Source organism: Haliotis cracherodii, unplaced genomic scaffold (assembly GCF_022045235.1).
Source record: "Haliotis cracherodii isolate W230 unplaced genomic scaffold, xgHalCrac1.p SCAF_6, whole genome shotgun sequence".
Classification (NCBI taxonomy): Eukaryota; Metazoa; Mollusca; class Gastropoda; order Lepetellida; family Haliotidae; genus Haliotis; species Haliotis cracherodii.
In genome coordinates, this window is record NW_027266319.1 from 61,155,896 (window position 1) to 61,179,952 (window position 24,057).

The window sequence follows — 24,057 nt, forward strand, 5'->3', positions numbered from 1 at the left end:
TTATTAAAGCTTTCTTTGCACGCAAGGACAAGTCAAGGGCACATTTTTTCCAATTCATTGTGTGTGAGAACCAGATTCCTAAATAAGTGTAGTGATCTACTATATTGACTAACTGACCATCGAATGACCATCTCTCTTTCGACGCTATTGGACCACCTTTTCTGAAGATCACAATTTTAGTTTTTTCCAAGTTTACGGATAATTTCCATTCTTTGGTGTACGTACTTAAAATATTTAATTGCCTTTGAAGGCCGACAACAGTATCTGACACTAAAATGACATCATCTGCGAAAAGTAGCATTAGTATTTCTATCCAATCTGGGAACATTTGGATACCATGTTTACCACTGGCAGCTATTTCGTAATATAATTCATTAATGAAAAATGAAAATAAGATCGGACTCAAAATACAGCCTTGTCTTAGGCCCAAAGGACAATCAAAGAAATCTGTTAAACTATCCCCACAACGAACACATGATCTCACATTAGAATACATTGATTTTAGAATAGTAAACATTTTCCCACGTAAACCAGTTTTTCGTAGACATGTCCATAGCTTAAAGCGATTGACAGAATCAAAAGCCTTTTTAAAATCTACAAATGCTACATACAGTTTATGCTTACGCCGTGACAAGGTTTTTTGAATAAGTGCATATAGTGTAAATACATGATCTACGGTGGAATAACTTTTTCTGAAGCCAGCTTGAAATTCAGGAATCTTATCACGCATGGTCGCCCATTTTGAAATTCTATTGTTTAATATTGTAGTAAATACTTTTCCTAAAATGCTCATTAATGAAATGCCTCTATAGTTATCTGGGTCATTCCTGTCTCCTTTTTTATGCAGGGGGATTATTATAGAACATGACCAATTGCTTGGGAAAACACCATTTTCAAATAGCTTATTAAAACATTTGCAAAGAAAAGGCATAACTTCAAACTTAGAACACTTCAACATTTCGATAACTACATCATCAGGACCAGCTGCTTTTCCCTTCTTGAGGTGATTTATCGCATCTAATATTTCGTTTTCAACAATGGGTGAATCTAGCAGAACTTCATCAACATCCGTGTAGCTTTCACTAAAATCATTTTGCATATCATCAGTTGCCATAGTGAATATTGCATCATTTGAAAAAACCTTCTTAAAATGACTAAGCCACTGCGACTTTGTTATGTCATCTGTAGCAGAAGATCTATTCTTAAGAGATCGTACTTGTTTCCAGAACGCTGAAGGGTCGTTAATAGACTTTTTCAGTTTGTCTTGTCTATGTCTACGCATATCGAATTTGTATTTCCGACAACAACCTTTATATTTATTCCTGCTTTCGCAATATTTTTTTCTGTCAAGACTAGTACGGGTTGTTCTAAATCTTCGCAGCGCTTTGCGGGCGTTACGCCTTGCGATTCTACATCCAGTATTAAAAGTTTTAGTTTTATCCATGTTCAGTTTTAATTCTTTTCTCATACAAGCTGCTGAAGTTAGCATAATTTCAACAAAGTCATCAATTGCCCCCTCAATATTGTTATCAAGTTTATCTAGAAGTAACTGTTTAGAATATGTTATACTTTCTTGTAGTTTGCTTAGAAAGTTGTTCGAAAGTTCTTCATTCCATATTAGTTTCTTCTTAGTGACACCCTCATATATTAATTTGGTATGTGTTTGATTCATATGAGGGAACTTACAGGTCAGTTCCAAAGGTAAATGATCAGATTCTAGACGATCGCCAATATTCAACATCTTAATATAATCGAAGAAATCGGGGGAACATATAAAATAATCATTAACGCTCGCACCTTGGTTTCCACAATAGGTAAATTCTCCAAGGGTATCCCCATACACTCTCCCATTGACAATGAACAACTGAAATGTATACAACATATCTAGCAGTATCTGACCAAATTTATTTATAACGGTGTCATGGGATTTCCGATCTCCAACACATACGTTTTCATCTTCTGGGTATGAACAGTTACTATGAACAAAATCGTTTTGTATATCGACTAGAGGATTGTTTTGTTGACCAGTACGAGCATTCATATCTCCACAGACTACACTGATAGAATCTTTAAGCTGCGACTGATTATCTAACATAAACTCTTCAAGATGATCAATACAACAATTTGAGACCGCATGGTTATAATACGGCGAACCAGCTGGTGGTATGTATGTACATAGCAAGTTTACGTTCTTGTCAATTGTAAGTAACACTTTTGATATGTTCAAGCACAGGAGATTATCTACATCTGATTTAATTAACTTACAAAATTTACTGACGGATTGATGGACACATACACAAATACCACCTGACAGCCTTCCGTAGTCAGATAATTTTATTGCTGGACTATAATAGATATCATAACCAACTAACCAGCTATTATCAAAACTACAGTCGACAAAAGTTTCCACAAGACATGCTATTTTAAATTGTTGTAAGTATGATATAAAATCAGCATCATCAATTTTGTTTCGAAGTCCATTAATATTCCAACTTAGAAAGGTGAATGTTTCGCTTGGACAATCAGCGTTTAACGTAACACCGGTGTTGATAGTGTTAGGATCTTGCGAAAAACTATCCGGGCCTCGGCCGATATCCTAGCTGATAGAAGCATGTGACACTGTTGTTCCATCCGTTCTTCTATGAGAAGATCGGCTTCCTCGTGTCGTGTTTGAAGTGCTAAACGTTGTTGATGTTGTTTCCATGGTGCGGGGTTTTGTTACCAAACGACCATCTTTGAAATACCCGAAAGTGTTTGTTCCCTTAAGTGCCTGAAGCTGTTGACGCTGACGTGACGTTAGGTCACTAGAAATTCCGAGTCCCCCTTCCTTGAATGTGGGTCTCGCTTTCAATGTACGAACTTTGTCGTCAGACGAGTGTAGCTTAGCAATCATTGGGCGAGGGCGATTTGCATTTACACGTTTAACGCCAAGTCTGTGCGCACGTATTATGTCCAATGGTTGCCACGTTTTGAATTTAGCATGTTCATTGAGGACGGATAACACAGTATCTTTACATGCCATTGATTTCTCATCGCCTGCAGCTTCCGGTATTCCGTGGATGAGGATATTATCACGTCTGCTATAGGACTCAAGTCTATCTAGTTCGTGATCAATTTTTGACATCTGATCAAACACTGTATCCACCTTGCCTGAAAGTGCATCAATGTCATCATACATTATATCATGGTTCTGTTTCATAGTGTTTAGATCACGATGTAATTCTGTAACAGATTCCTCCAGTTTTTCACATTTAGAACTGATAGGGTGGATGTCATTCTTTAGTTCTAAAATTTGTGTGCTTAAATCTGCTTTGACGTTTCGTAACTCCGATTTCATGCTCCCTATTTCTGCAAGTATTTTCTCCTGTACTTCTTGGAGAGTTATTGGGCCTGGATTTGTCTCTATATCGTTAGAGCACAGTAGGAGCTGTGTTATGACTCCCACGGGAATCGCGTCACCCCCAAGGAAACACTTTTCACGTGCAGGTGAGGCAAGATTCGGTGACAAAACTAGGTCACAACTCGGGTTGGTGACGTCACATGAGACACAAAAGAATGTAGTTTCTGTCGCCGTGAAGTGATCAAATATCAGATTCAAAAATACATATTGATTACTGATCAGTAATGCGGACAACGAAAGGTGCGCAGTCAGCAGCAAAGTGCATATAATAATGCGATACGGCATATCTGAGTTATCATGACATGTGTATGGCGTGTACCTGTCAACGTGGCTGACTTGGCGGGTCCCGGGTGGATGACAAAAGGTTCCGATTCTAGCTCTGTATGTTGCTAGATCCTCCATGTTTTGTTCATAACGTATCCACAGAGTGTTCACACATTACCAAATGTCCTTTTTATGTTGCCAGGTTGCCTTGATTTTGATATTTAAAGCAAATACTCGGAGACTACAGGAATGTTGGTGTATTCTCCAAAGGGACGTAACTCAGAGTTCAAGATGGGGCTGTCCATCGACTCATATACATTACTATCTCACCGCAAAAAACATGTGGTCCAATGCATATGATCAATGCCATTGTACATTGTACATTGTACAAGGATTCCTTAGTAAATATATGAACTAATGCTTTGGACAATATTTTCTTGCTTACTTGGCATTAATATATCAAACTTATTTTATGATGAAATCGTTACATATTTCAATGGTAAATAAATCTCTCTCTCTGAGATCACAATATACTGAACAGACAAGTAAGTCTGATTTACAACATGACATAATTTGTCACAGCTGGCAATGCTCTACCCGTTTCAATCCGTAAATTCTGAGAACTCGTACGAACCCAGTCAAAATGTATCTTACATTTATCAAGTGAAATGACATTAATATAATTCTAACAACTAAATACATATTCAAAACAAATAAATGTGCATATTTCCAAACCGTTAGAAAATTGCTCTCTGCCAGTAAAACGTAAATAAGTCCCAATTTACAAATCAGCATATGTAATTAATATATTTTACCCTAAATGTCTGTAACAACATATATATTCCTTCGGACACTGGCCGGGTAGAGGGCATGTCCACCTATTGAAACCACCATATAAATGCTAACATATTTACCAGGTATCACCTCGATCCGCATGGCTCGTTGTTGGTAGTTTTACACCCAAAATACGTTTACAAGCATAGACAGGAACAACCTTACTTTCTTCGCTCACAGCCAAGCCTCACATTTCACAACCATGTAATAATAATATTTGAGATATCTTGGCAAAAAAACATTTTTTTAAATACCTCATACCTTGCTAACACACCCCCTTTCTTCAAAAACTACAACTTTAACTTTGTCAGTGCTGACCAAAACATCTTACAGATTTCTTCAAGTATATTAATACGTGAAGGAGAATGTCCTCAAACTCGCCGTTAGTTTCGCACGTGAAGCAGGTTGCTTCACGTGCGAAACTAATGACGAGTTTGAGGACATTCTCCTACTTAAAACAAAACTCTCTCCAAAACTGTACACCAAACTAATGTACTCACATAATTTTCGTGCGAGACTAATGGAGGTCACGTGTATCATCCCTTCCTCGATCATATGATTATGATCGACTCGATGAAACGGAGCAATGCGCGTGCTAAACTATGCATATGAGTCGTGCAAATTTGGTCAAGCTTTCTTTCTGTGACGACCGTATGGGGGACAACCTGTCGGATTATGGTGATGAATTATTCGTGACTCAGAACACAATTTGTAATCAGTCTCATGTGGTTGTGAACTCAGATTTGAAACATTACTTTTTATTGATAACTTTTAAGAAGATAATTGTCAGAATTTTGAATTAGGCCGGTTATTTTCTGATGAGAACACTGACACTGAACCGTATAATACATGTCAGGATAACTTTGATGATAATTGCGACACGGAACTATACTTGTCAAGTCAGATGATACAAGAATCAGGAATTTTTGGCACACGTGTGTCTGAGAGACAGTTAAATTCCGAAATACTAGATTCGTTAAAAGGTGACAATGAACGTTTTGAAAAAGCCGTACAGGTTACGCTGAAGCACAGGAAGGTTGAAAGGAAACACGTGACCATCTCTAGTAATGAGGAATACCCTTGAAGATGCCTCGTCAGACTGTACGAACAGTATATGTCATTAAGGTAAATATAATTCTCGGTTGGGACATTGAGACAAATCGGTTGCAATTCGAAGTTACAAGGTATAAACTTTACCTATACGTTTGTGTATTTCCCACAATTCTTAAATGTGGTATATGGCGTTTTCTAATCTGCTTGTAGTTGCAACATTACCGTGGATGTTAGAGGACGCGATAATGCATTTTGGCAATCGCCAGACTTCGGATCAACATCCTCGGGGTTCGAATCCCAAATAATATTTCTATATATTCAGTGGTCACACCCAGTGTCAGTATACTATATATATCTTGGAGCCTCTATTTGTTTGCGTTACAAGCCCCTGTTGTACTACTAAAACTAAGGTGACGAGGAAATAAAAATTAAATGTTTATGTGATATAATCAAGCAAAATACGCTTTTCTTTTATCAGATACAGTAGATTCAATCGTGCAGAGAAAATCAAGACGTCCCAGTGCTTCCGTAACTGGTCCCTTTGTTATTGTCAACGCGCATGTGTTGACGGGGAATTAGCTCTTGGGGGAATAAAGGAGAAAATCGACATCACTGTCCCGGAACGCTTTATGCACAACATGTAAACAATAAACAACAATTGCACTATGAGCGGAATACCTGCTCTGACAACACAAACACAGCGATGAGCGGACCTTCCAGCTCAGGCATACAAGAGGTGAGCGGAGCTCCAGCTCACCTCAAGGCGTTTCCCACGAGCGGCACATCCTGCTCGAGGTCGTCCCTATGCCAGCACTCGGAATACCAAGCCTGACTAACACTCAAGTAACAGTGTAATGGTAGCACATATATAGTAATGAAAAACAATGGGCAGACAAAGAGACAATGACATTGCTTTGGACATTGGACATGTGATTAACCAACACAGTTCATGGGATGATCAATTAGGGCAATAAATGCCATACTATATAAAGCAGTAGTTAAAGGGAAGTGATATGATAGTCCAGGTTGGCTGTCAGTCATTATACAATGAAATGTTGGTGAGGATTAACAACCGGGATTAGCGCCTAAAACGTAATGACAATTAAGTTATGGAGACATGGATACAGGGTAATTTGTCCTTGGAGTCAAATGTACTTCAGACAATGGTAGTCATAAATCAGTCGCTATGACATTATTGACGCCGCAACCTTTGATCCGCCAGGCAATCAACCATCGACAAGACCGACGCTGGGCGCATCTAAAGGTGAACAGACTCCCTACACAAGTGACAGACGCGATATAACAATGAAACTTGGTGACGGCACAACATTTTCTGTGAAATTATGAATTTGTGTTCAGCATAAATATTTGTGAAATCATTTGTTTTGTTGTCTTTGTCTTATAATATACGTAGACAGTCAGTTTGCCCCTCCCGAAACGAACCTACCGCCTACATAGGCTGACCCTGTTGACTGAAAACGCAGAGCTTGTGCGTTACTAATGTACTGTAAATTATTCAACTAATGGAGGTTGAACTATTGGAGGTTATCTGTAAGTTATCTTAGTAATGGAGGATGTCGTTCACAATTAGAGACCTCCTAAAATGACTAATGTTTATGTAACTTTGTTTTAAGGGTTTGAGCAATCATGAACATTATGTTTCTTAGGAATAAATTATTATATCCATTTCGTAATAATTTTACAACCCTGTCCTAGATCAGCTTTTCAAGTTCCCATAAATCAGGTTATATATATATATATATATATATATATATATATATATATATATATATATATATATATATATATATATATATATATATATATATATATATATATATATTGTTGGTGTAGACAATGTTAACCCCAGATATATGTTGGATGAATGTACAAATGCAGCAGGATACATGTTAACTTTATTGAGTGCAATATGTGTGTGGTGAATGGAAGAGTGGTACATAACAACTTTACTTCAGTATCTCACAGGGGCAAAGCATGTGTGGATTATTTCTTTGTGCCACAGGAACAGAGGACAGATGTATCTGACTTTAACGTGCATTGAATGTCTGATGTTATAAACTGTACAGATCAGACTGACAGTAGCAATGTTTCAGGTTATTCCTTGCTTGATATGACAATAACCGTGCTAACAAGTAACCTGAGAATCAAGGGACAAAGTTGTCACACAAGGCACAACGGAAGAGATCTTTGGAAGATAATGACAGAAAATCCTTCAACATTATTCCTATGGAACCTACAGGGTGTGACGGCTCACAAGATAGCGGTGTTGACACTGTGCTTAAACACTGGAGGGAATCGTACAGCACGCTTTATAATGATAACAGCTTGTTTGATGGAGACCACTATAAGAAGGTGTGTGAACATGTAAGTAACGATACAGAGCACGTGCAGGAGGATACGCTCGAGCTCAACAAGCCTATCTCATACCAGGAAGTGGAACGGGCGGTTTTACATCCCAAAAAGGGCAAAGCTGTTGGTCTGGATGGTGGCCCAGTTGAAGTTTTACAGAACTCTCAGTGTATAAATTTTTTGGATAAATTAGTCAGTTGCTGTTTTGATTATTCTGTATCACCAAAGCAGTGGAGCCGATGCCCAATACCAAAAGATAAAAGTGTCCCGATTGATCCTCTTTTTTATAGAGGTATTAACTTAATGTCTGTACCCTGTAAAATATATAGTCAGGTGTTTTGAACAATAGAATCAGAAACAGGCTTGAGAAGAACAATATATTGTCTTAGGAACAAAATGGTTTCCGTTCTGACAGAAACAGTATCAATCACTTGTGTACGTTAAATAATGTTATAAATAATAGAAATCTGCTGGACTATCAACCTACTGTATGTGTGTTTTATAGACTTAAAGAAGCATTTGGCTCTGTAGACCGCAATTGTCTATGGTATGAACGTATGTCTGTTGGAGTACAAGGGAAGATGTTCAAAGTTGTTCAAGCCCTATATCAAGATGTGAGATGTGCAGTCCGCATGAATGACTATATAACAGACTCGTTTAACATTTCCAAGGGAGCTAAGCAAGGTTGCAAATTATCACCAACTATATTTTCTCTCTATATAAATGATCTTTCCACGGAGATAACGAATCTCCAATGGGGTGTACCATTTGATAATGAAATATTATCATTTTGCTATACGCTGATGATATTGCGTTGTTAGCTCCAAATGACACATATCTCTAAAATATGTTAGATATTGTAAGTACTTGGTGTTAAAAAAAGGCGCATTAGTATCAATGTTGACAACACCAACATTGTCCATTTTCGGAAGAAATGTGTTGTTCGATCTTGTTATCAGTTTTTACAATGTGAGTTGTTCATGTTAGTATTTCGAATATTTAGACATTCACAAGACTGTGAAAGAGCTGTGTAAGTCCGCTAGTTGAGTGTCATCTACTTTGTACACTAAGTATATTTATGCTGAAGGAATGTCATATGATGTTTTTATGAAGGTGTATAAATCGCTGGTTGAACCAATTTTGTTATATGGTGCCAGTATATGGGGCTTACATAGTTTAAAAGAAGTTGAAGACGTGCAAAAGAAGGCTGCCAGAATGTTTCATCGTTTAAGTAAATATGCACCTGGTGCTCAGTTTTGGTTACTCCGAAAACAGAATGTTTTAGAAAACTTATCAGATTTAAATCTATGCAGCAAGAGAGTGCCTGATATTATTCACCGATGGTCTGGATGTTTTACAATATCTTGGGATAGTAAAATAAAGAAACCTTTTGAATAAGTATAATTGTACTCCTTTACTTGAAATTCAGATGGGGCGTTAAACGCTGCGTTGGGTATGTTATAAGCGTTTTATTTCAGCATGATGCAGTTAATTGCCACACTTCGTTTTTGAATGACACGAGTAATGTAAATGGAAATAAGTTACACACTCACAAAACATATAAGTGTACACCTTCTGTTGATTTCCATTTTAAAAATATTATGTATAGAGACTATCGCCGTATTTTAGCCAAATTTAGATGTGGAATTTTACCTTCGTTTATTGAGACAGATAGATATTCCAAGCCTTCAATACCACTATCGGAGAGGTTATGTAAATATTGCGATTGTGATTTGGTGGAAGATGAATGTCTTGTTGGAAGGCTCTTAAAATTCTGATATTATTATGAAGCGATTAAGCAACAACAGTGAAAGGGTTACATTGGCTATCCAACTGTGTTAGAATAACCACAATGATGTCGCGCATGCACGTGCGGTAGCACACTAACAAAGGCCTCTGAAGTCAATTTGGACACCTTCAAACAGTTGTATTTCCCTAACGACCCCTTATAGGTGCATTGGATTTGGTATCAAACGTCTTAGAATTTCAAGAGCTTTCCAACGAGCCATCATGCACTAAATCGCTTAATATTTAAGAAAAATGTGCTTTTCACTTCTCCAGCAAAAGGACTTCAGAGCCAGCAAATAGAAAAGACATGGTTCTACTTCCAGTGTTAGAGAAACGCACCAATTTTGGTTTAAAGAGTAAATGTGCATGTCTTTTGAAACACTTTGCAGTCACCAAATCTGTTCAAATCTTTTGGAAACATTGAAAGGGTTACTTTGGCTATCCAACTGTGTTAAAATAACCACAATGGTGTCGCGCATGCACGTGCGGTAGCACCCTAACAAAGGCCTCTGACGTCAATTTGGACACCTTCAAACATTTGTATTTCCCTAACGATCCCTTATAAGTGCATTGGATTTGGTATCAAACGTCTTAGAAGTTCAAGAGCTTTCCAACGAGCTATCATGCACTACAATCGCTTGATATTTAAGAAAAATGTCTTTTTCACCTCTCCAGCAAAAGGACTTCCAAGCCAGCAAATGGAAAAGACATAGTTCTACCTTGAGTGTTTGAGAAACGCGCCAATTTTCGTTTTAGGAGTAAATGTGCATGTCTTTTGAAACACTTTGCACTGACCAAATCTGGTCAAATCTTTTGGAAACATTGAAAGGGTGACATTGGCTATCCAACTGTGTTAAAATAAGCACAATGGTGTCGCGCATGCACGTGCGGTAGCACCCTAACAGAGGCCTCTGACGTCAATTTGGACACCTTCAAACAGTTGTATTTCCCTAACGACCCCTTATAAGTGTGTCGGATTTGGTATCAAACGTCTTAGAATTTCAAAAGCTTTCCAACGAGCCATCATGCACTAAAATCATCGCTTAATATTTAAGAAAAATGTCTTTTCCACCTCTCCAGCAAAACAACTTCCAAGACAGCAAATAGAAAAGACATGGTTCTACTTTGAGTGTTTGAGAAACGCGCCAATTTTTGTTTTAGGAGTAAATGTGCATGTCTTTTGAAACACTTTGCAGTGACCAAGTCTGTTCAAATCGTTTGGAAACATTGAAAGGGTTACATTGGCTATCCAACTGTGTTAAAATAAGCACAATGGTGTCGCGCATGCACGTGCGGTAGCACCCTAACAGAGGCCTCTGACGTCAATTTGGACACCTTCAAACAGTTGTATTTCCCTAACGACCCCTTATAAGTGTGTCGGATTTGGTATCAAACGTCTTAGAATTTCAAGAGCTTTCCAACGAGCCATCATGCACTAAAATCATCGCTTAATATTTAAGAAAAATGTCTTTTCCACCTCTCCAGCAAAACAACTTCCAAGACAGCAAATAGAAAAGACATGGTTCTACTTTGAGTGTTTGAGAAACGCGCCAATTTTTGTTTTAGGAGTAAATGTGCATGTCTTTTGAAACACTTTGCAGTGACCAAGTCTGTTCAAATCGTTTGGAAACATTGAAAGGGTTACATTGGCTATCCAACTGTGTTAAAATAAGCACAATGGTGTAGCGCATGCACGTGCGGTAGCACCCTAACAGAGGCCTCTGACGTCAATTTGGACACCTTCAAACAGTTGTATTTCCCTAACGACCCCTTATAAGTGTGTCGGATTTGGTATCAAACGTCTTAGAATTTCAAAAGCTTTCCAACGAGCCATCATGCACTAAAATCGCTTAATATTTAAGAAAAATGTCTTTTTCACCTCTCCAGCAAAAGGACTTTCAAGACAGCAAATGGAAAAGACATGGTTCTACCTTGAGTGTTTGAGAAATGCGCCAATTTTCGTTTTAGGAGTAAATGTGCATGTCTTTTGAAACACTTTGCAGTGACCAAGTCTCTTCAAATCTTTTGGAAACATTGAAAGGGTTACATTGGCTATCCAACTGTGTTAAAATAAGCACAATGGTGTAGCGCATGCACGTGCGGTAGCACCCTAACAAAGGCCTCTGACGTCAATTTGGACACCTTCAAACAGTTGTATTTCCCTAACGACCACTTATAAGTGTGTCGGATTTGGTATCAAACGTCTTAGAATTTCAAATGCTTTCCAACGAGCTATCATGCACTAAAATCGCTTAATATTTAAGAAAAATGTCTTTTTCACCTCTCCAGCAAAAGGACTTCCAAGACAGCAAATGGAAAAGACATGGTTCTACCTTGAGTGTTTGAGAAATGCGCCAATTTTCGTTTTAGGAGTAAATGTGCATGTCTTTTGAAACACTTTGCAGTGACCAAATCTGGTCAAATCTTTTGGAAACATTGAAAGGGTTACATTGGCTATCCAACTGTGTTAAAATAAGCACAATGGTGTCGCGCATGCACGTGCGGTAGCACCCTAACAGAGGCCTCTGACGTCAATTTGGACACCTTCAAACAGTTGTATTTCCCTAACGACCCCTTATAAGTGTGTCGGATTTGGTATCAAACGTCTTAGAATTTCAAAAGCTTTCCAACGAGCCATCATGCACTAAAATCATCGCTTAATATTTAAGAAAAATGTCTTTTCCACCTCTCCAGCAAAACAACTTCCAAGACAGCAAATAGAAAAGACATGGTTCTACTTTGAGTGTTTGAGAAACGCGCCAATTTTTGTTTTAGGAGTAAATGTGCATGTCTTTTGAAACACTTTGCAGTGACCAAGTCTGTTCAAATCGTTTGGAAACATTGAAAGGGTTACATTGGCTATCCAACTGTGTTAAAATAAACACAATGGTGTCGCGCATGCACGTGCGGTAGCACCCTAACAGAGGCCTCTGACGTCAATTTGGACACCTTCAAACAGTTGTATTTCCCTAACGACCCCTTATAAGTGTGTCGGATTTGGTATCAAACGTCTTAGAATTTCAAAAGCTTTCCAACGAGCCATCATGCACTAAAATCGCTTAATATTTAGGAAAAATGTCTTTTTCACCTCTCCAGCAAAAGGACTTTCAAGACAGCAAATAGAAAAGACATGGTTCTACTTTGAGTGTTTGAGAAATGCGCCAATTTTCGTTTTAGGAGTAAATGTGCACGTCTTTTGAAACACTTTGCAGTGACCAAATCTGGTCAAATCTTTTGGAAACATTGAAAGGGTTACATTGGCTATCCAACTGTGTTAAAATAAGCACAATGGTGTAGCGCATGCACGTGCGGTAGCACCCTAACAAAGGCCTCTGACGTCAATTTGGACACCTTCAAACAGTTGTATTTCCCTAACGACCCCTTATAAGTGTGTCGGATTTGGTATCAAACGTCTTAGAATTTCAAAAGCTTTCCAACGAGCCATCATGCACTAAAATCGCTTAATATTTAAGAAAAATGTCTTTTTCACCTCTCCAGCAAAAGGACTTCCAAGACAGCAAATGGAAAAGACATGGTTCTACCTTGAGTGTTTGAGAAATGCGCCAATTTTCGTTTTAGGAGTAAATGTGCATGTCTTTTGAAACACTTTGCAGTGACCAAATCTGGTCAAATCTTTTGGAAACATTGAAAGGGTTACATTGGCTATCCAACTGTGTTAAAATAAGCACAATGGTGTCGCGCATGCACGCGCGGTAGCACCCTAACAGAGGCCTCTGACGTCAATTTGGACACCTTCAAACAGTTGTATTTCCCTAACGACCCCTTATAAGTGTGTCGGATTTGGTATCAAACGTCTTAGAATTTCAAAAGCTTTCCAACGAGCCATCATGCACTAAAATCATCGCTTAATATTTAAGAAAAATGTCTTTTTCACCTCTCCAGCAAAAAAAATTCCAAGACAGCAAATGGAAAAGACATGGTTCTACTTTGAGTGTTTGAGAAACGCGCCAGTTTTTGTTTTAGGAGTAAATGTGCATGTCTTTTGAAACACTTTGCAGTGACCAAATCTGGTCAAATCTTTTGGAAACATTGAAAGGGTTACATTGGCTATCCAACTGTGTTAAAATAAGCACAATGGTGTCGCGCATGCACGTGCGGTAGCACCCTAACAGAGGCCTCTGACGTCAATTTGGACACCTTCAAACAGTTGTATTTCCCTAACGACCCCTTATAAGTGTGTCGGATTTGGTATCAAACGTCTTAGAATTTCAAAAGCTTTCCAACGAGCCATCATGCACTAAAATCATCGCTTAATATTTAAGAAAAATGTCTTTTTCACCTCTCCAGCAAAACAACTTCCAAGACAGCAAATAGAAAAGACATGGTTCTATCTTGAGTGTTTGAGAAATGCGCCAATTTTTGATTTAGGAGTAAATGTGCATGTCTTTTGAAACACTTTGCAGTGACCAAATCTGGTCAAATCTTTTGGAAACATTGAAAGGGTTACATTGGCTATCCAACTGTGTTAAAATAACCACAATGGTGTCGCGCATGCACGTGCAGCAGCACCTTAACAGAGGCCTCTGACGTCAATTTGGACACCTTCAAACAGTTGTATTTGCCTAACGACCCCTTATAAGTGTGTCGGATTTGGTATCAAACGTCTTAGAATTTCAAAAGCTTTCCAACGAGCCATCATGCACTAAAATCATCGCTTAATATTTAAGAAAAATGTCTTTTTCACCTCTCCAGCAAAACAACTTCCAAGACAGCAAATAGAAAAGACATGGTTCTACTTTGAGTGTTTGAGAAACGCGCCAATTTTTGTTTTAGGAGTAAATTGCATGTCTTTTGAAACACTTTGCAGTGACCAAATCTGGTCAAATCTTTTGGAAACATTGAAAGGGTTACATTGGCTATCCAACTGTGTTAAAATAAGCACAATGGTGTCGCGCATGCACGTGCGGTAGCACCCTAACAGAGGCCTCTGACGTCAATTTGGACACCTTCAAACAGTTGTATTTCCCTAACGACCCCTTATAAGTGTGTCGGATTTGGTATCAAACGTCTTAGAATTTCAAGAGCTTTCCAACGAGCCATCATGCACTAAAATCGCTTAATATTTAAGAAAAATGTCTTTTTCACCTCTCCAGCAAAAGGACTTCCAAGCCAGCAAATGGAAAAGACATGGTTCTACCTTGAGTGTTTGAGAAATGCGCCAATTTTCGTTTTAGGAGTAAATGTGCATGTCTTTTGAAACACTTTGCACTGACCAAATCTGGTCAAATCTTTTGGAAACATTGAAAGGGTTACATTGGCTATCCAACTGTGTTAAAATAAGCACAATGGTGTCGCGCATGCACGTGCGGTAGCACCTTAACAGAGGCCTCTGACGTCAATTTGGACACCTTCAAACAGTTGTATTTGCCTAACGACCACTTATAAGTGTGTCGGATTTGGTATCAAACGTCTTAGAATTTCAAAAGCTTTCCAACGAGCCATCATGCACTAAAATCGCTTAATATTTAAGAAAAATGTCTTTTTCACCTCTCCAGCAAAACAACTTCCAAGACAGCAAATACAAAAGACATGGTTCTACTTTGAGTGTTTGAGAAACGCGCCAATTTTTCTTTTAGGAGTAAATGTGCATGTCTTTTGAAACACTTTGCAGTGACCAAATCTGGTCAAATCTTTTGGAAACATTGAAAGGGTTACATTGGCTATCCAACTGTGTTAAAATAACCACAATGGTGTCGCGCATGCACGTGCGGTAGCACCCTAACAGAGGCCTCTGACGTCAATTTGGACACCTTCAAACAGTTGTATTTCCCTAACGACCCCTTATAAGTGTGTCGGATTTGGTATCAAACGTCTTAGAATTTCAAGAGCTTTCCAACGAGCCATCATGCACTAAAATCATTGCTTAATATTTAAGAAAAATGTCTTTTTCACCTCTCCAGCAAAACAACTTCCAAGACAGCAAATGGAAAAGACATGGTTCTACCTTGAGTGTTTGAGAAATGCGCCAATTTTCGTTTTAGGAGTAAATGTGCATGTCTTTTGAAACACTTTGCAGTGACCAAATCTGGTCAAATATTTTTGAAACATTGAAAGGGTTACATTGGCTATCCAACTGTGTTAAAATAAGCACAATGGTGTCGTGCATGCACGTGCGGTAGCACCCTAACAGAGGCCTTTGACGTTAATTTGGACACCTTCAAACAGTTGTATTTGCCTAACGACCCCTTATAAGTGTGTCGGATTTGGTATCAAACGTCTTAGAATTTCAAAAGCTTTCCAACGAGCCATCATGCACTAAAATCATCGCTTAATATTTAAGAAAAATGTCTTTTTCACCTCTCCAGCAAAACAACTTCCAAGACAGCAAATAGAAAAGACATGGTTCTACTTTGAGTGTTTGAGAAACGCGCCAATTTTTGTTTTAGGAGTAAATTTGCATGTCTTTTGAAACACTTTGCAGTCACCAAATCTGGTCAAATATTTTGGAAACATTGAAAGGGTTACATTGGCTATCCAACTGTGTTACAATAAGCACAATGGTGTCGCGCATGCACGTGCGGTAGCACCCTAACAGAGGCCTCTGACGTCAATTTGGACACCTTCAAACAGTTGTATTTCCCTAACGACCCCTTATAAGTGTGTCGGATTTGGTATCAAACGTCTTAGAATTTCAAGAGCTTTCCAACGAGCCATCATGCACTAAAATCATCGCTTAATATTTAAGAAAAATGTCTTTTTCACCTCTCCAGCAAAAGGACTTCCAAGCCAGCAAATACAAAAGACATGGTTCTACCTTGAGTGTTTGAGAAATGCGCCAATTTTCGTTTTAGGAGTAAATGTGCATGTCTTTTGAAACACTTTGCAGTGACCAAATCTGGTCAAATCTTTTGGAAACATTGAAAGGGTTACATTGGCTATCCAACTGTGTTAAAATAAGCACAATGGTGTAGCGCATGCACGTGCGGTAGCACCCTAACAAAAGCCTCTGACGTCAATTTGGACACCTTCAAACAGTTGTATTTCCCTAACGACCCCTTATAAGTGTGTCGGATTTGGTATCAAACGTCTTAGAATTTCAAAAGCTTTCCAACGAGTCATCATGCACTAAAATCATCGCTTAATATTTAAGAAAAATGTCTTTTTCACCTCTCCAGCAAAACAACTTCCAAGACAGCAAATACAAAAGACATGGTTCTACTTTGAGTGTTTGAGAAACGCGCCAATTTTTCTTTTAGGAGTAAATGTGCATGTCTTTTGAAACACTTTGCAGTGACCAAATCTGGTCAAATCTTTTTGAAACATTGAAAGGGTTACATTGGCTATCCAACTGTGTTAAGATAACCACAATGGTGTCGCGCATGCACGTGCGGTAGCACCCTAACAGAGGCCTCTGACGTCAATTTGGACACCTTCAAACAGTTGTATTTCCCTAACGACCCCTTATAAGTGTGTCGGATTTGGTATCAAACGTCTTAGAATTTCAAGAGCTTTCCAACGAGTCATCATGCACTAAAATCGCTTAATATTTAAGAAAAATGTCTTTTTCACCTCTCCAGCAAAAGGACTTCCAAGAGAGCAAATGGAAAAGACATGGTTCTACCTTGAGTGTTTGAGAAATGCACCAATTTTAGTTTTAGGAGTAAATGTGCATGTCTTTTGAAACACTTTGCAGTGACCAAATCTGGTCAAATATTTTTTGAAACATTGAAAGGGTTACATTGGCTATCCAACTGTGTTAAAATAAGCACAATGGTGTCGCGCATGCACGTGCGGTAGCACCCTAACAGAGGCCTTTGACGTTAATTTGGACACCTTCAAACAGTTGTATTTCCCTAACGACCCCTTATAAGTTTGTCGGATTTGGTATCAAACGTCTTAGAATTTCAAAAGCTTTCCAACGAGCCATCATGCACTAAAATCATCGCTTAATATTTAAGAAAAATGTCTTTTTCCCCTCTCCAGCAAAACAACTTCCAAGACAGCAAATAGAAAAGACATGGTTCTACTTTGAGTGTTTGAGAAACGCGCCAATTTTTCTTTTAGGAGTAAATGTGCATTTCTTTTGAAACACTTTGCAGTCACCAAATCTGGTCAAATATTTTGGAAACATTGAAAGGGTTACATTGGCTATCCAACTGTGTTAAAATAAGCACAATGGTGTCGCGCATGCACGTGCGGTAGCACCCTAACAGAGGCCTTTGACGTTAATTTGGACACCTTCAAACAGTTGTATTTCCCTAACGACCCCTTATAAGTGTGTCGGATTTGGTATCAAACGTCTTAGAATTTCAAAAGCTTTCCAACGAGCCATCATGCACTAAAATCATCGCTTAATATTTAAGAAAAATGTCTTTTTCACCTCTCCAGCAAAACAACTTCCAAGACAGCAAATAGAAAAGACATGGTTCTATCTTGAGTGTTTGAAAAACGCGCCAGTTTTTGTTTTAGGAGTAAATGTGCATGTCTTTTGAAACACTTTGCAGTGACCAAATCTGGTCAAATCTTTTGGAAACATTGAAAGGGTTACATTGGCTATCCAACTGTGTTAAAATAAGCACAATGGTGTCGCGCATGCACGTGCGGTAGCACCCTAACAGAGGCCTTTGACGTTAATTTGGACACCTTCAAACAGTTGTATTTCCCTAACGACCCCTTATAAGTGTGTCGGATTTGGTATCAAACGTCTTAGAATTTCAAAAGCTTTCCAACGAGCCATCATGCACTAAAATCGCTTAATATTTAAGAAAAATGTCTTTTTCACCTCTCCAGCAAAGCAACTTCCAAGACAGCAAATACAAAAGACATGGTTCTACTTTGAGTGTTTGAGAAACGCACCAATTTTTCTTTTAGGAGTAAATGTGCATGTCTTTTGAAACACTTTGCAGTGACCAAATCTGGTCAAATCTTTTGGAAACATTGAAAGGGTTACATTGGCTATCCAACTGTGTTAAGATAACCACAATGGTGTCGCGCATGCACGTGCAGTAGCACCCTAACAGAGGCCTCTGACGTCAATTTGGACACCTTCAAACAGTTGTATTTCCCTAACGACCACTTATAAGTTTGTCGAATTTGGAATCAAACGTCTTAGAATTTCAAGAGCTTTCCAACGAGTCATCATGCACTAAAATCGCTTAATATTTAAGAAAAATGTCTTTTTCACCTCTCCAGCAAAAGGACTTCCAAGACAGCAAATAGAAAAGACATGGTTCTACTTTGAGTGTTTGAGAAATGCGCCAATTTTCGTTTTAGGAGTAAATGTGCATGTCTTTTGAAACACTTTGCAGTGACCAAATCTGGTCAAATCTTTTGGAAACATTGAAAGGGTTACATTGGCTATCCAACTGTGTTAAAATAAGCACAATGGTGTAGCGCATGCACGTGCGGTAGCACCCTAACAGAGGCCTCTGACGTCAATTTGGACACCTTCAAACAGTTGTATTTCCCTAACGACCCCTTATAAGTGTGTCGGATTTGGTATCAAACGTCTTAGAATTTCAAGAGCTTTCCAACGAGCCATCATGCACTAAAATCATCGCTTAATATTTAAGAAAAATGTCTTTTTCCCCTCTCCAGCAAAACAACTTCCAAGACAGCAAATGGAAAAGACATGGTTCTACCTTGAGTGTTTGAGAAATGCGCCAATTTTCGTTTTAGGAGTAAATGTGCATGTCTTTTGAAACACTTTGCAGTGACCAAATCTGGTCAAATATTTTTGAAACATTGAAAGGGTTACATTGGCTATCCAACTGTGTTAAAATAAGCACAATGGTGTCGCGCATGCACGTGCGGTAGCACCCTAACAGAGGCCTCTGACGTTAATTTGGACACCTTCAAACAGTTTTATTTCCCTAACGACCCCTTATAAGTGTGTCGGATTTGGTATCAAACGTCTTAGAATTTCAAAAGCTTTCCAACGAGCCATCATGCACTAAAATCATCGCTTAATATTTAAGAAAAATGTCTTTTTCACCTCTCCAGCAAAACAACTTCCAAGACAGCAAATGGAAAAGACATGGTTCTACTTTGAGTGTTTGAGAAACGCGCCAATTTTCGTTTTAGGAGTAAATGTGCATGTCTTTTGAAACACTTTGCAGTGACCAAATCTGGTCAAATCTTTTGGAAACATTGAAAGGGTTACATTGGCTATCCAACTGTGTTAAAATAAGCACAATGGTGTCGCGCATGCACGTGCGGTAGCACCCTAACAGAGGCCTCTGACGTCAATTTGGACACCTTCAAACAGTTGTATTTCCCTAACAACCACTTATAAGTTTGTCGGATTTGGTATCAAACGTCTTAGAATTTCAAGAGCTTTCCAACGAGCCATCATGCACTAAAATCATCGCTTAATATTTAAGAAAAATGTCTTTTTCACCTCTCCAGCAAAACAACTTCCAAGACAGCAAATGGAAAAGACATGGTTCTACCTTGAGTGTTTGAGAAATGCGCCAATTTTCGTTTTAGGAGTAAATGTGCATGTCTTTTGAAACACTTTGCACTGACCAAATCTGGTCAAATATTTTTGAAACATTGAAAGGGTTACATTGGCTATCCAACTGTGTTAAAATAAGCACAATGGTGTCGCGCATGCACGTGCGGTAGCACCCTAACAGAGGCCTTTGACGTTAATTTGGACACCTTCAAACAGTTGTATTTCCCTAACGACCCCTTATAAGTGTGTCGGATTTGGTATCAAACGTCTTAGAATTTCAAAAGCTTTCCAACGAGCCATCATGCACTAAAATCATCGCTTAATATTTAAGAAAAATGTCTTTTTCACCTCTCCAGCAAAACAACTTCCAAGACAGCAAATAGAAAAGACATGGTTCTACTTTGAGTGTTTGAGAAACGCGCCAATTTTCGTTTTAGGAGTAAATGTGCATGTCTTTTGAAACACTTTGCAGTGACCAAATCTGGTCAAATCTTTTGGAAACATTGAAAGGGTTACATTGGCTATCCAACTGTGTTAAAATAAGCACAATGGTGTCGCGCATGCACGTGCGGTAGCACCCTAACAGAGGCCTCTGACGTCAATTTGGACACCTTCAAACAGTTGTATTTCCCTAACGACCCCTTAAAAGTGTGTTGGATTTGGTATCAAACGTCTTAGAATTTCAAAAGCTTTCCAACGAGCCATCATGCACTAAAATCATCGCTTAATATTTAAGAAAAATGTCTTTTTCACCTCTCCAGCAAAACAACTTCCAAGACAGCAAATAGAAAAGACATGGTTCTACTTTGAGTGTTTGAGAAACGCGCCAATTTTCGTTTTAGGAGTAAATGTGCATGTCTTTTGAAACACTTTGCAGTGACCAAATCTGGTCAAATCTTTTGGAAACATTGAAAGGGTTACATTGGCTATCCAACTGTGTTAAAATAAGCACAATGGTGTCGCGCATGCACGTGCGGTAGCACCCTAACAGAGGCCTCTGACGTCAATTTGGACACCTTCAAACAGTTGTATTTCCCTAACGACCCCTTATAAGTTTGTCGGATTTGGTATCAAACGTCTTAGAATTTCAAGAGCTTTCCAACGAGCCACCATGCACTAAAATCATCGCTTAATATTTAAGAAAAATGTCTTTTTCACCTCTCCAGCAAAACAACTTCCAAGACAGCAAATAGAAAAGACATGGTTCTACTTTGAGTGTTTGAGAAACGCGCCAATTTTTGTTTTAGGAGTGAATGTGCATGTCTTTTGAAACACTTTGCAGTGACCAAATCTGGTCAAATCTTTTGGAAACATTGAAAGGGTTACATTGGCTATCCAACTGTGTTAAGATAACCACAATAGTGTCGCGCATGCACGTGCGGTAGCACCCTAACAGAGGCCTCTGACGTCAATTTGGACACCTTCAAACAGTTGTATTTCCCTAACGACCCCTTAAAAGTGTGTTGGATTTGGTATCAAACATCTTAGAATTTCAAAAGCTTTCCAACGAGCCATCATGCACTAAAATCATCGCTTAATATTTAATAAAAATGTCTTTTTCCCCTCTCCAGCAAAACAACTTCCAAGACAGCAAATAGAAAAGACATGGTTCTACTTTGAGTGTTTGAGAAACGCGCCAATTTTTGTTTTAGGAGTAAATGTGCATGTCTTTTGAAACACTTTGCAGTGACCAAATCTGGTCAAATCTTTTGGAAACATTGAAAGGGTTACATTGGCTATCCAACTGTGTTAAGATAACCACAATGGTGTCGCGCATGCACGTGCAGCAGCACCTTAACAGAGGCCTCTGACGTCAATTTGGACACCTTCAAACAGTTGTATTTCCCTAACAACCCCTTAAAAGTGTGTCGGATTTGGTATCAAACATCTTAGAATTTCAAAAGCTTTCCAACGAGCCATCATGCACTAAAATCATCGCTTAATATTTAAGAAAAATGTCTTTTTCACCTCTCCAGCAAAAGGACTTCCAAGCCAGCAAATGGAAAAGACATGGTTCTACCTTGAGTGTTTGAGAAATGCGCCAATTTTCGTTTTAGGAGTAAATTTGCATGTCTTTTGAAACACTTTGCAGTGACCAAATCTGGTCAAATCTTTTGGAAACATTGAAAGGGTTACATTGGCTATCCAACTGTGTTAAAATAAGCACAATGGTGTCGCGCATGCACGTGCGGTAGCACCCTAACAGAGGCCTCTGACGTCAATTTGGACACCTTCAAACAGTTGTATTTCCCTAACGACCACTTATAAGTTTGTCGGATTTGGTATCAAACGTCTTAGAATTTCAAGAGCTTTCCAACGAGCCATCATGCACAAAAATCGCTTAATATTTAAGAAAAATGTCTTTTTCACCTCTCCAGCAAAAGGACTTCCAAGACAGCAAATGGAAAAGACATGGTTCTACCTTGAGTGTTTGAGAAATGCGCCAATTTTCGTTTTAGGAGTAAATGTGCATGTCTTTTGAAACACTTTGCAGTGACCAAATCTGGTCAAATCTTTTGGAAACATTGAAAGGGTTACATTGGCTATCCAACTGTGTTAAAATAAGCACAATGGTGTCGCGCATGCACGTGCGGTAGCACCCTAACAGAGGCCTCTGACGTCAATTTGGACACCTTCAAACAGTTGTATTTCCCTAACGACCCCTTATAAGTGTGTCGGATTTGGTATCAAACGTCTTAGAATTTCAAGAGCTTTCCAACGAGCCATCATGCACTAAAATCATCGCTTAATATTCAAGAAAAATGTCTTTTTCACCTCTCCAGCAAAACAACTTCCAAGACAGTAAATGGAAAAGACATGGTTCTACTTTGAGTGTTTGAGAAACGCGCCAATTTTTGTTTTAGGAGTAAATGTGCATGTCTTTTGAAACACTTTGCAGTGACCAAATCTGGTCAAATCTTTTGGAAACATTGAAAGGGTTACATTGGCTATCCAACTGTGTTAAAATAAGCACAATGGTGTCGCGCATGCACGTGCGGTAGCACCTTAACAGAGGCCTCTGACGTCAATTTGGACACCTTCAAACAGTTGTATTTCCCTAACGACCCCTTATAAGTTTGTCGGATTTGGTATCAAACGTCTTAGAATTTCAAAAGCTTTCCAACGAGCCATCATGCACTAAAATCGCATAATATTTAAGAAAAATGTCTTTTTCACCTCTCCAGCAAAACAACTTCCAAGACAGCAAATAGAAAAGACATGGTTCTACTTTGAGTGTTTGAGAAACGCGCCAATTTTTGTTTTAGGAGTAAATGTGCATGTCTTTTGAAACACTTTGCAGTGACCAAATCTGGTCAAATCTTTTGGAAACATTGAAAGGGTTACATTGGCTATCCAACTGTGTTAAAATAACCACAATGGTGTCGCGCATGCACGTGCGGTAGCACCCTAACAGAGGCCTCTGACGTCAATTTGGACACCTTCAAACAGTTGTATTTCCCTAACGACCCCTTATAAGTTTGTCGGATTTGGTATCAAACGTCTTAGAATTTCAAGAGCTTTCCAACGAGCCACCATGCACTAAAATCATCGCTTAATATTTAAGAAAAATGTCTTTTTCACCTCTCCAGCAAAACAACTTCCAAGACAGCAAATAGAAAAGACATGGTTCTACTTTGAGTGTTTGAGAAACGCGCCAATTTTTGTTTTAGGAGTGAATGTGCATGTCTTTTGAAACACTTTGCAGTGACCAAATCTGGTCAAATCTTTTGGAAACATTGAAAGGGTTACATTGGCTATCCAACTGTGTTAAGATAACCACAATAGTGTCGCGCATGCACGTGCGGTAGCACCCTAACAGAGGCCTCTGACGTCAATTTGGACACCTTCAAACAGTTGTATTTCCCTAACGACCCCTTAAAAGTGTGTTGGATTTGGTATCAAACATCTTAGAATTTCAAAAGCTTTCCAA

General features: G+C 38.7%; 1 pseudogene; it reads right to left on the reverse strand.

Annotated features, from left to right (window-relative positions):
• Nucleotides 1-1,047: 1,047 nt before the first annotated feature.
• LOC139446561 (uncharacterized) overlaps nucleotides 1,048-24,057 on the reverse strand; it is a 78,610-nt pseudogene continuing 55,600 nt past the window's right edge.